Raw genomic sequence first — 11,519 nt, 5'->3', positions numbered from 1 at the left:
GATGAAGGCCAATGCACCGTATGCCTTCATACCAAGCCCAGCGGAACTGTTTCTACTGATGGGAGAAGGGGCAAAATGTCAGACGGGGGCTGTTGGGAATGGATCCAAATACAGGACGCAGACTCTGAAGTACTAGGAACAGGGCGGGACAAAGCTCAAGGACGTGGCGTTCGTGGAGGTCGTGGTGATCTTGAGGCTTGGCTGGAGGCTGGGGTCTTGGAGCTCGCGGGGCACAACCTGACGGAGGTGAGGAACAGGAAGGGACAGAACCAACCGTAGGGTAATGGCAAACCGGCCTGGCTTACCCCACGGAGGCAGGGACAGGAGGGGACTCAGTCTGGGGTGGCCTCAAGACTCGAGGCAGTTGGTAACCTCAGCGGCTATGGAACAGCCAAATCCATAACTTATTTGAAAGAACTCGCCTTCCGCCTATGGGTTACTTCAAGCAGGGCGAACGGGACGACCCCCCGCCAACTACACTTAGTCCCAGAGCCCCTTATATTCACAGCCAACAGATGGGCCAAGCCGAAACGAGGGACAGTCAGAGGACCCGGAGTCCGCGGACCGGACCGTGAACCGAAATGAGGACTTCGGACCAGACCATGACACAAAAATGCGTCACTGATGCCCTAAAGCCAGTTGCTTCAGGCAGGTGGGGCTCGTCACCCGTGGTGGGCAGCTCATCTAGGAGAAGGAAAACTCTGACTCAAGCCTCCTGTGGCTATTCTGTGGTAAACCCCGAGGGAAAATGCAGACTGGAGTCCCTAAGGCAGTCCTACATTGAATTCAATGGTGACTGGTAACTCCAGCGACGCTGCTGGTGCCAAACTGTATCGGTCTCTGCCATTCCCTCGGGTTCACCAGTTTCGTGAAGGGGGGGAGCCTGTTACAGAGGCAATGTCTTGGTCTCCATATCGTACTGCCAGGCTTGCGTGTTATGTAAACGCCCCTCACATCTCCTTTGAAATTACCACCTTATTATTAGCTTCTTATTAGTGGTTTGTACCGTCAGTAATACAAGGGGAGATTGATAACTTCGTGGCCTAAGGTAGAAGGAGATGAGTTATACAGCTCTCGTTAAACACACATGCAGTTCAACTCTTTGAGCGATTATGCAGAAAGTTTGAAGTTAATAACTCATCTCCTTCTACCTTAGGCCACGAACTTATCAATCAGCCCTCGTATATTTTTGCCTTTAAGTAAGTGTAACCATTCTTATAGAGCTTTTTTCAGGCAGTGGACGATGTCTACAGAATTGAGCAACAGTTACATATATCACTAGGGTGCCAAAGACTTTTACATAGTACCGTAGTAATTTTATGTATTGCACTGTACTGCTGACACAAAAAAAAACAAATTTCACGCCATATGTGAGTGATGATTCTGATCTGGGTCTCTATTGTGGACTGAGAGTGGGGAGGGGGCAGGGAGAGGGGAATCATGGTTGGGAAAAGGGGAAAGGAGAGGGGAGGGAGTGGGAAGCACCAGAGAGACATTCTGTAATGATCAATAAACCAATTGTTTGGAATCAAATGACCTTGCCTGGTGTCTCAGGGGTGGGTGTGTCGGTACCTGCACCCACCCTGCCCCTGACACTCCTCCTTTGCCACCCCTCCCACGGCTCGCCATTCCCAACATCCTTTGCTCCCACCAGATTTACAAACTCGCTCTCCACTCCGCCTTGACACATACAGTACTGTGCAAAAGTCGTAGGCACCCGAGCTGTATGCGCCTGAGACCTTTACACTGACTGTAGCACGCCCACAGTTCACTAACCCCGAGCCGTACATCTTTGGGATGTGGGAGGAAACTGGAACACCGGGAGAAGCAGGCACGACCAGCGGGAAAACACACAAACTCTTTGTAAAGCGTTACAAATCAAAGGGTGGTGTTGGAACTGCCACCAAGAGAAAGGCTTAGCTGGCAAATAGACCACTTGGCCTTCTCCTGCCCCTTATGTTCCTAAGTAAAGACTCAATTAATTAAACATTGAAGCATCACGGAAAAAGTGTTCCAGGTGTAAAACTTATTTTGGAAGAAGGAGATGATTTATAGCGTACATTAAGGATTTTATTTGTTCAAAACTCCAAGATTCGATAGCAATTTGTCAGAAACCATGGAAACTTACACATTTTTAAATTAGTTTATTCCGAGCCAGTCTCAGTCAATGAAAAGCAGGGTGATTTGTGAGTATTTCTGTTTGATGAGACATACAGGGACCATGAAATATTGATCTCAGCAGTCTCTACTAATATCTTGTACCAACTATCGGGTTGGAAAATAAAAACTGTGATGATCAAAATCCATCAGACAGCCCGAACGGTTTTCTCAAAAACATTTTTTAACTCTTGTTCTGGTCTTGCCTCTTTGCCCCTGTCACAATTCTTGCTATCAGTTTCCCACTTCACAAAAATAAAGAGCACAAGCACATTTTCCACTCAATCAAATCCTGGATTTGGTGTTTAGATTGGTCCTCAAAGCCATACTTTGCTCGGACATCTTTACTCTCAAGCATCCAGGGGCCGTTGTAATTTGTAGAACATCGAACAGATCCAGAACCAGAACCAGGTTTAATATCACTGGCACGTCATGTCTTTGCGGCAACAGTACAGCGCAGGAACAGGCCATTCAGCCCACAATGTTGTGCTGTACCAGCTATCTATAACTACCTTCAAAAAAAAGATTCAAAATCTACGAAGGTTCATTTATTATCAATTTATACAAAGTATCTGAAATTCTTCTTCTCCAGATAGACACGAAACCAAGAAAAAGGAATAACAGCAAGGCAACATGATCATCAACCCCAAGTACCCCTTCCCCTGCACAACAGGTGAGAAAGATCATGAATGTGGAAAATTATAAGACTGGGAAAAAGTCCATAGTCCAAATCCGTATCCACGTCCATATCCAAAATGCATAAAAGCCTCAGGAACATCCTCCTGGCCACACACGCACCCCTCTCCGACATCGAAGCGATCCCATCAGTGATCAGAAGGCAGATCTTTATCCACAGCTATCCTGAAAGGTAAGGAGTTCTGGTCACTGTTCCCTAACTGCTCATCCACCAGACGGTCAGTCGCCTGGCCGGGCTCATTACCCAACACCAGGTCCAGTACAGCCTTACTCTCGTTGAACCGTCCTCATATTCATTTAAGAAACCTTCCTAGATACACTTAACAAACTCTGCCCCCTCTAAACCCCTTACACTAAGAAGGTTCCAGTTTATATGAGGGAACTTGAAATCCCACGTGACAACAGCCTTATTATTTCCTTAATAATAATGCACATTTCCTTAATCTGATCAGTCCCCGGCTTGCGTCCGAGCAACACTGGTCCACGGGTCACACCGGCTGATCCACGGCCACCTGGAGGCTCACTCAACAGCCTCTGTGACGGTTCTGAGGGCTCTTTTCTTTGCAGCACCCACAATGCCAGAGAGTAGAGAAAGTACTGCATAGCCTCTACACCCCACCTCTATAGCTCACAAATTAAAGTTAAATAAGCAGTGCAAACATTAAAATTTTAAAAAGTAGTGAGGTAGTGTTCATGGGTTGAATATCCATTCAGAGTCGGATGACAGAGGGGAAGAAGTTGTACCTGAATCGTTGAGTGTGTGTCTTCAGGCTTCTGTAACTCCTCCCTGATGGTAACAATGAGAACAGGGGATGGCCTGGGTGATGGGGGTCCTTAATGATGGATGTCGTATAAATAATTACCATAAATTACACAATAAGTAAATTGTGCAAAGGAAAAGGAATAATGAATTGATGTTCAGGGTTCATTCAGAAATCTGATGGTATAGAAGATTGTCCATTATGAGCTGTGTTGTATGACATGGTCTTTCCATGACTATGATTGTTCTTGGCAAATTTTTCTGCAGAAGTGGTTTGCTGTTGCTTTCCTCTGGGCAGTGTCTTTACAAAGATGGGTGATTGGTTGAAAAGGTAAAGGGCTGGAGAGGATGGAATCTGATAGGAGAGGAGAGTGGACCATAGGTGGAAGGGAAGAAGGAGGGACACCAGGGAGACGGGATGGGCAGTTCAAGAGAAAGGAAGGGGTGAGAGGGGATTCAGAATGGGGAATGGAAGTGGAGATTCTGGAAATCCAGAGCAACACACACAAAATGCTGGAGGAACTCAGCAGGTCAGGCAGCATCTGTGGAAATGAATAAACGGTCGACATTTTGGGGCTGAAACTTTCATCAAGACAGGAAAGGAAGGGGGAAGATGCCAGAGTAAGAAGTGGGGGGTGGGAAGGGTCTGATAGGAGAGGATGTGGGTCTTGGGAGAAAGGGAAGGAGGAAGGGCATCAGGGGTAAGTGATGGGCAGGTGAAGAGATGAGGAAGAGGCCAGAATGGGCAATTGAAGAAGAGAGAAGTGCTGAGACCATTCATTATTCCTCTCCATAGACGCTGACTGACCTGATGAGTCCCTCCAGTGTGTTGTGTGTGTTTCTCCTCTCCTTGGACCTGTCATTTAAATAAAGATAAGGATGAGCTTTATTTGTCACACATACATTGAAACGCACCGTGAAATGTTCACTCGTGTTTTAGTCCATCACCATCTGAGGATGTGCTGGGGACAGCCAACAATTGTCACCACACTTCCGGTGCCAACGTAACCCATACGGCTTTGGACTGTGGGAGGAAACCCACACAGTCACGGGGAGAACATGCGAACTCCTTACAGACAGCGGTAGGAATGGAAACCCGAGTGCTGGAACTGCAAAGCGTTATGTTAACCGCTAGGCTACCGGGCTACCTTCTCAATTGTACCCACCCCTCTCCCCACCTCTCACAGAACAGACGATCACTGCCCTGGTGATTCTACCTCCCAGGTCCACGGTCAGGGACGTCTCAGATAAGGCTCACAGCATTGGAAAGGGTGAGAGTGAGCAGCCAGAACTATACGTATTGGCACCAATGACAAAAACATGAGAGGTGATGAAGTGCTGAAGAGAGAATTTAGGGAGCTAGGTAGACAGCTGAGAAACAGGACCTCCAGGGTAGTAATCTCTCATTTGCTGCCTGTGCCAAGTGCCAGCGGGGGCAAGAATAGGATGATTTGGCAGGTGAATGTGTGGCTGAGGAACTGAAGCAGAGGGCAGGGTTCAGATTTATGGATCATTGGGATCTTCTCTGGAGAAGGTATGACCTGTACTAAAGGGACGGGTTACACCTGAACCAAGAGGGTCCAGCTGGAGCTGTTGGGGAGGGTTTAAATTAATCTGGCAGGGGGAAGAGAGGGCAAGGAGAGTTTTAAAGACTGAGGGGTCATCTGACAGATTCTGTTAGATAAACATGTGGACAATAGAAAAATGGAGGTCTATGTATTAGGGAAGGATGAGATTGATCTTGGAGTCAGCGGCTAGCACAGCATTGTGGGCTGAAGGGCCTGTATTGTGCCATAACAGTCGGTGTTCTAACTGTGGGGTTTTTGTTTTTCTTTAGGTAGGAAAACTCTCGGGGTAGAAGAAACATTGTGAAGTTGCAATAAAATGGAGTGATATGGACATTTTTGGCAGAAGTGAGTTTAGTTGGCCATTTGATTACTAATTTAATCGGATCGACACAACACTTTGGGCTGAAGGGCCTGTCGCTGTTGTGGATTTAATATTTCAGTAATATTTGAGTAATCTTTTATATATATTTATATAAAGATTATATAAAATTCTATTAAGCATTCTCATTTGTTTCAATTTTTTATGGGTTATAGGTGTTCTTATGTGAATTGTATAAGTCATCACACTACCACATGATGTGTGCATGCCTTGCTTAACGTAAAACACAAAGTTTGACTCAAATTTCAGACACATGTTTCCCTTTGAATTAGTTTAATGTTATGAAGTTACAAGACATAACAATTCTTGTGAGGATCTAACCTGGACCTAATGTATCAATACAGCGACAAAGAACGGACAACAGCGGCTATATTTCATGAGGGGTTTGAGGGGATTTGGTCTGTCACCAAAGACACTCACAAATTTCTACTGATGTACTGTGGAGACCATTCTGACTGGCTGCATCACCGATTGGTATGGGGGTGGGAGGGGGACTGCACAGGGTCGAGGTAAACTGTGGAGGGTTGTAAACTTAGTTCCTCCATCACGGGCACCAGCCTCCCCAGCGTCCAGGACATCTTCAAGAAGTAATGCCTCAAAAAGGAAGCATCATCATTAAGGACACCCAACACCTAGGTCGTGCCTTGTTCTTGCTGCTACCATCGGGGAGGAGGTACAGGAGCCTGAAGACACACACTCAGTGATTCAGGAACAGCCTCTTCCCCTCTGCCATCAGGGAGGAGGTACAGGAGCCTGAAGACACACACTCAACGATTCAGGAACAGCTTCTTCCCCTCTGCCATCGGGGAGGAGGTACAGGAGCCTGAAGACACACACTCAGCGATTCAGGAACAGCTTCTTCCCCTCCGCCATCAGGGAGGAGGTACAGGAGCCTGAAGACACACACTCAGCGATTCAGGAACAGCTTCTTCCCCTCTGCCATCAGGGAGGAGGTACAGGAGCCTGAAGACACACACTCAGTGAATCAGGAACAGCTTCTTCCCCTCTGCCATCCGATTTCTGAATGGACATTGAACCCACGAACGCCACCTCACTACTTTTTTCTTTCCATTTTTGCACTGCTGATTTAATACACACCTTTACGTACTGTTATTCAGTTTTCTTTTTCTTCATTATCATGTATTTCATTGTACTGCTGCTGAAAGACGACCAAATGCAAAAACTTTAACCACCTCCATCCACACAAAATACAACGACAACTTTGACCTCCACCCCCCCCATACCAAAAAACTAACAAAGCACAAGAACATCAGCCCCCAAGCCTCCTCTCCCATACAACAAAATGAGGAAATACGAGCGGATACTCAGGGTATAAAAACCATAAGACTGGAATAATCCACTGTCCAGAAATGCATTAGTCCAAACCATAAAGGCAGAGCCTTGGTAAAATCCTCCAACATCATCGAAAGAGAGAGACACCACTCGAATGTGGAGGCTTACCCTCCGAGCCGCCGCACAGCTCCTCCTCCAGTAGCAGAGGAATCCCATCAGCGGTGAAAAGGCAGGGTGCTAAGCTATTACGTTGCAATATATGTGAGTGACTAAAGTTTCTAGATGAGACTACAAGAAGTGTGTTTACTGAGGGAATAGGGGACAACAAGCACTCAATGGACTGAACATTGTGCAAGAGTAAGGAAGTAGCAGAGATGAGACAACTGCAGATGGCAAACTACAGAGTTCGCTGGAAGTAGTAATCCTGTCTCATTCTTATATAAAAGGAATGTAAACAGTGTGTGCCAAGTCTCCTCCATCCCTAATGGAAGTGGAAGTGGCTCTCCCCTTGCAAGTAATAAAGTTGCTTGATAAAGATTTCTTCAGAAGACAAGTGGAGTGATAATCTCATCTGAGCTAAATTCTTCGTCCGGGACCAGGGGACCACTGGGTGCCCACGCCTCTATTCCGGATGGGCTGGTAGGACCCCATTCCGAGAGAGATCCCGGATGAGCCCCCACAAATGTAACACTTACCCAACAGGCTGGTATATGTCTAGGGGAAAAGGAGATCCAACAACTCACCAACCCCACCTCCTGTACACGTAGGTACTGTGAGATTCAAGTTTATGCCATGGTTACACACACAATATCAAACTCACACCAAATACCGATATGGAATACACTTTAAAGATTTTACTAAAACTAAAAGAGAATTATATTATACAATATATATGAACTAAAAGAAAATAAAGTAAAAGGCGTCAGCTTATTAAAGTTCAGTCAGTTTAGTGCACATCGTTGGAGCTCAACCATCGAACCATTCGACCCCTCGTCACTTCCCTCTGACCTCCACGTCCTCGCACCTGGGACCACCCCAGTGGTCGACCGAGCAGTGCAGCACATGTCCACCTTCCTTGGTGTCTCTTTCCTGCCTTCCCTGAAAAGACCGCGAAACCCCCAATTTCCCAGCCTCACAAGACAACAAAATAACATTCCCCATTGGTTAAAAAATGAATACAATCCCCCCATATCAGCAAGTCCAAAGCTAAACAACTGTGAGAGAAAACATTTATCAAACATAAAAGCATTCCTACTCTAGCAAACCAAAGAAGCCATTTTGATTAACATAGACAGTACATTGTACACTTGTAATAAAAGGAAGGATGCTCACACAAACACTTTGGTTTTTAAAGAGAACCGAGTAATGGAAAATACAATTTTCTCAGTGTTGGTATTGAGTTTGTGACACCTAGTGGAGAAGAAAGTGACAAATGTGTGGGCTTGTCCTGGGTGTTCGGGTTTCCCCCCACGGTCCAAAATGCACCATTTAGTAGGGTAAATGCTCATTGCAAGTTGTCCTGTGATTAGACTAGGGTTGAGCTGGTGGGTCGCTGGTGCGCAGCTCAAAGGGCAGAAGTGCCTGTTCTCTGCTGTATCTCTAAATAAAAAAAGAAAAATATAAATTCCTAGTTTGATTTTTTTGTATTATTTACAGAGAATTTTGCATCAGCGATAAATTATTACTTTGAAGTGTGACATTTAAAGTGGGATATCTGGACACTCTTCAATACATTCCTCCTCTGAAGAACATTACAGCTGTTACCGCGAGGTCTGGTGTTTTTCATTAATGCTCAAATTGTTTCTTCAAAAAACATGTGGAGTGATAATTTCATCTGAGCCAAATTCTTCCGCCTTGTAATAAAAGGAAGGATGCTCACACAAACATTTTGCTTTTTAAAGAGAACCGAGTAATGGAAAATACAATTCGAAGCCGCTGAAAGCACACAGCTCTGTCTAATCACTGTACATCTGAGAAGGTTCAATTGGCGCCGTGAAACTTTCTGCTTTCGTTGATGAATAGATCAATTTGAGAGAGAAAAAAAAAGTTTTAATTAACTCCGTCTCTCGATCTGATTACAGTTCTGCTCTGTAATCGAACTTCGCAAAAACATTAACCTGAATTTTAAATCAAATTCTGTTAGTCAGCCAAAGGGACTTTTATTAAATGTGTACACCGCACTCGAGTGGATGCAGCCATTCATTATTCTAATGGAAGTCAGGGAAAATACATCAAACTTGATCTCCTTCAGAGTCAGAGACTGCTGTTAAAAATAGACCAAGCCACTTACAGATGTCCGTGCAGCAGGCTCCTCATGTCCTCCGCCAGATATCCACTCCCTCTTCCTTTTAAGGTTCTGTTGTTCTTTCCACTTCAGAGGCCAGTTCGCCCTGCTTTGAGAGGCCATTAAAGGCCAATTTATCCTTTTCATCACAAAATTCTCCAAACGCACAGAGAGTGGTGGGTGGCGGGAAGGAGATGCCTGGGTGGTGATGGGAGCAGATACGATAGCACCATTAATGGCAATCAGAATCAGGCTTATTATTACTCGCGTACAGTATGTCATGAAACTGATTGTTTTGATTGCTATACATAAAAATAAAAACCTATAAATTGCAGTAAGAAATATATATATATATATATAATTGAGGAAGTAGTACAAAAGAGGAGCCAAAGTAGTGAGGTTATGTTCATGGGATCACTGTCCATTCAGAAATCTGATGGAAGAGGGGAAGAAGCTGTTCCTGAATCGTTGAGTGTGTGTCTTCAGGCTCCTGTACCTCCTCCCTGATGGCAGAGGGGAAGAAGCTGTTCCTGAATCGCTGAGTGTGTGTCTTCAGGCTCCTGTACCTCCTCCCTGATGGCAGAGGGGAAGAAGCTGTTCCTGAATCACTGAGTGTGTGTCTTCAGGCTCCTGTACCTCCTCCCTGATGGCAGAGGGGAAGAAGCTGTTCCTGAATCGTTGAGTGTGTGCCTTAAAGCTACTGTACCTCCTCCCTGATGGCAGAGGGGAAGAAGCTGTTCCTGAATCACTGAGTGTGTGCCTTAAGGCTACTGTACCTCCTCCCTGGTGGCAGAGGGGAAGAAGCTGTTCCTGAATCGTTGAGTGTGTGCCTTCAGGCTCCTGTACCTCCTCCCTGATGGCAGAGGGGAAGAAGCTGTTCCTGAATCGTTGAGTGTGTGCCTTCAGGCTCCTGTACCTCCTCCCTGATGGCAGAGGGGAAGAAGCTGTTCCTGAATCACTGAGTGTGTGCCTTAAGGCTCCTGTACCTCCTCCCTGATGGCAGAGGGGAAGAAGCTGTTCCTGAATCGTTGAGTGTGTGCCTTCAGGCTCCTGTACCTCCTCCCTGATGGCAATGAGAAGAGGACATGACCTGGGTGATGGGGTGCTTAATGATGGATGCCACCTGTCTGAGGCATCGCCCTCTGAAGATTTTGTGGACGCTGGTGAGGCTCGTGCCCCTGATGGAACCGGCTGAGCTTACAACTTTCTGCAGGGTTTTCCGATCCTGTGCAGTTGCCCCCTCGCCCCCCCCCCCCACCATACCAGACAGTGATGAAGCCAGTTAGAATGCTCTCCACGGTATATCTGTAGAAATTTGTGAGAGTACATACCAAATCCTCTCAAACACTAATGAAGTATAGCTGGTGTTGTAATTGCATCGATATGTTGGGCCCAGGGACGATGCTCAGAGATGTTGGCACCCAAGGAGTTTGTTCACACTGTAGGATTCATTTTCATCACAATTGATTCACAGAACAATACAGCACAGATTCAGGCCCCTCGCCCCCCCCCCCCCCCCGCTAGTCCCAGTTTCCTGAGTTTGGCTCATATCACTCTAAGACCATCCCCTCCATGAACCAGTCCTAGTGCTTCTTGAATAGTACCTGCCGCAAGCACTTCTTCTGGCAGCTCGTTCCATGTTATCACCCTCTATGTGATGAGTTGCCTCTCAGATCCCTTTTAAACCTGTCCCCTAAATCTATTTTGGATTCCACTACTGTAGGAAAAAGGCTGTTACCATCTACCAACCTATCTTCTTGTTAAGCCCATTACCTCTACTGGGGCCCAGGCCACCGACAGCAGCTCATCAGAATCCTCTGTCCTGGGCTGGTCTTTCAAGTCTTTTTAGTTGTACATCTTCTACTCTTCCCCTCCCAGGGATGAGGGTCTCAGAACTTCATTTGGCACTTCTGCAGCTCTGGGTTTTTTTTTACAGGAATGGAGTTGCTAGCCTTGTGCCCAGCCCTCCCCCACTTTCTCAGCCAGGCTTGGGACCGCCCATGGCAGAATTCACCCTGTCTACAACTCTCACAATATCAAAAATTACACCTCGTTCTCTGACACTCTGAGAAATAAAGAGCCAGCCAGGCCAACCTCTCAGGCCCTGCAGTCCTGGCAACATCTTCATAAATCTTTTTGGCATTCTTTCCAGCTTAAACACATTTTTCCCATAACTGGATCAAATTCAAATTCCAGTTTAATTGTCACTCAATCATAGATGAATGTAGCTGAGTGGAACAGAGTTCCTCCAGGTTCAAGGTGCAAAACATACACAGCACATTCAAAATAGAGAGCAAAAAAACAGTCATGCAAAAAAAATATATATAGCCCAAGTTAATAAGTGACATGTGCTTCAGATTGACTGTACAAATTCCTGGCAGT

At 46.0% G+C, this 11,519-nt stretch overlaps 1 long non-coding RNA gene across 1 annotated transcript; it reads right to left on the bottom strand.

The window, feature by feature from the left end:
- Positions 1-6,725: 6,725 nt before the first annotated feature.
- Positions 6,726-11,302, bottom strand: LOC132407707 (uncharacterized). Its single transcript, XR_009516561.1, has 3 exons — positions 10,911-11,302; positions 9,144-9,335; positions 6,726-8,452 (listed from the first exon to the last, which is right to left on the bottom strand). It is a non-coding gene; the product is annotated as an uncharacterized LOC132407707 (long non-coding RNA).
- Positions 11,303-11,519: the final 217 nt, after the last annotated feature.

The sequence above is a fragment of the Hypanus sabinus genome, chromosome 18 (genome assembly GCF_030144855.1).
Source record: "Hypanus sabinus isolate sHypSab1 chromosome 18, sHypSab1.hap1, whole genome shotgun sequence".
Classification (NCBI taxonomy): domain Eukaryota; kingdom Metazoa; phylum Chordata; class Chondrichthyes; order Myliobatiformes; family Dasyatidae; genus Hypanus; species Hypanus sabinus.
This window is presented reverse-complemented; position numbering and strand designations above follow the sequence as displayed.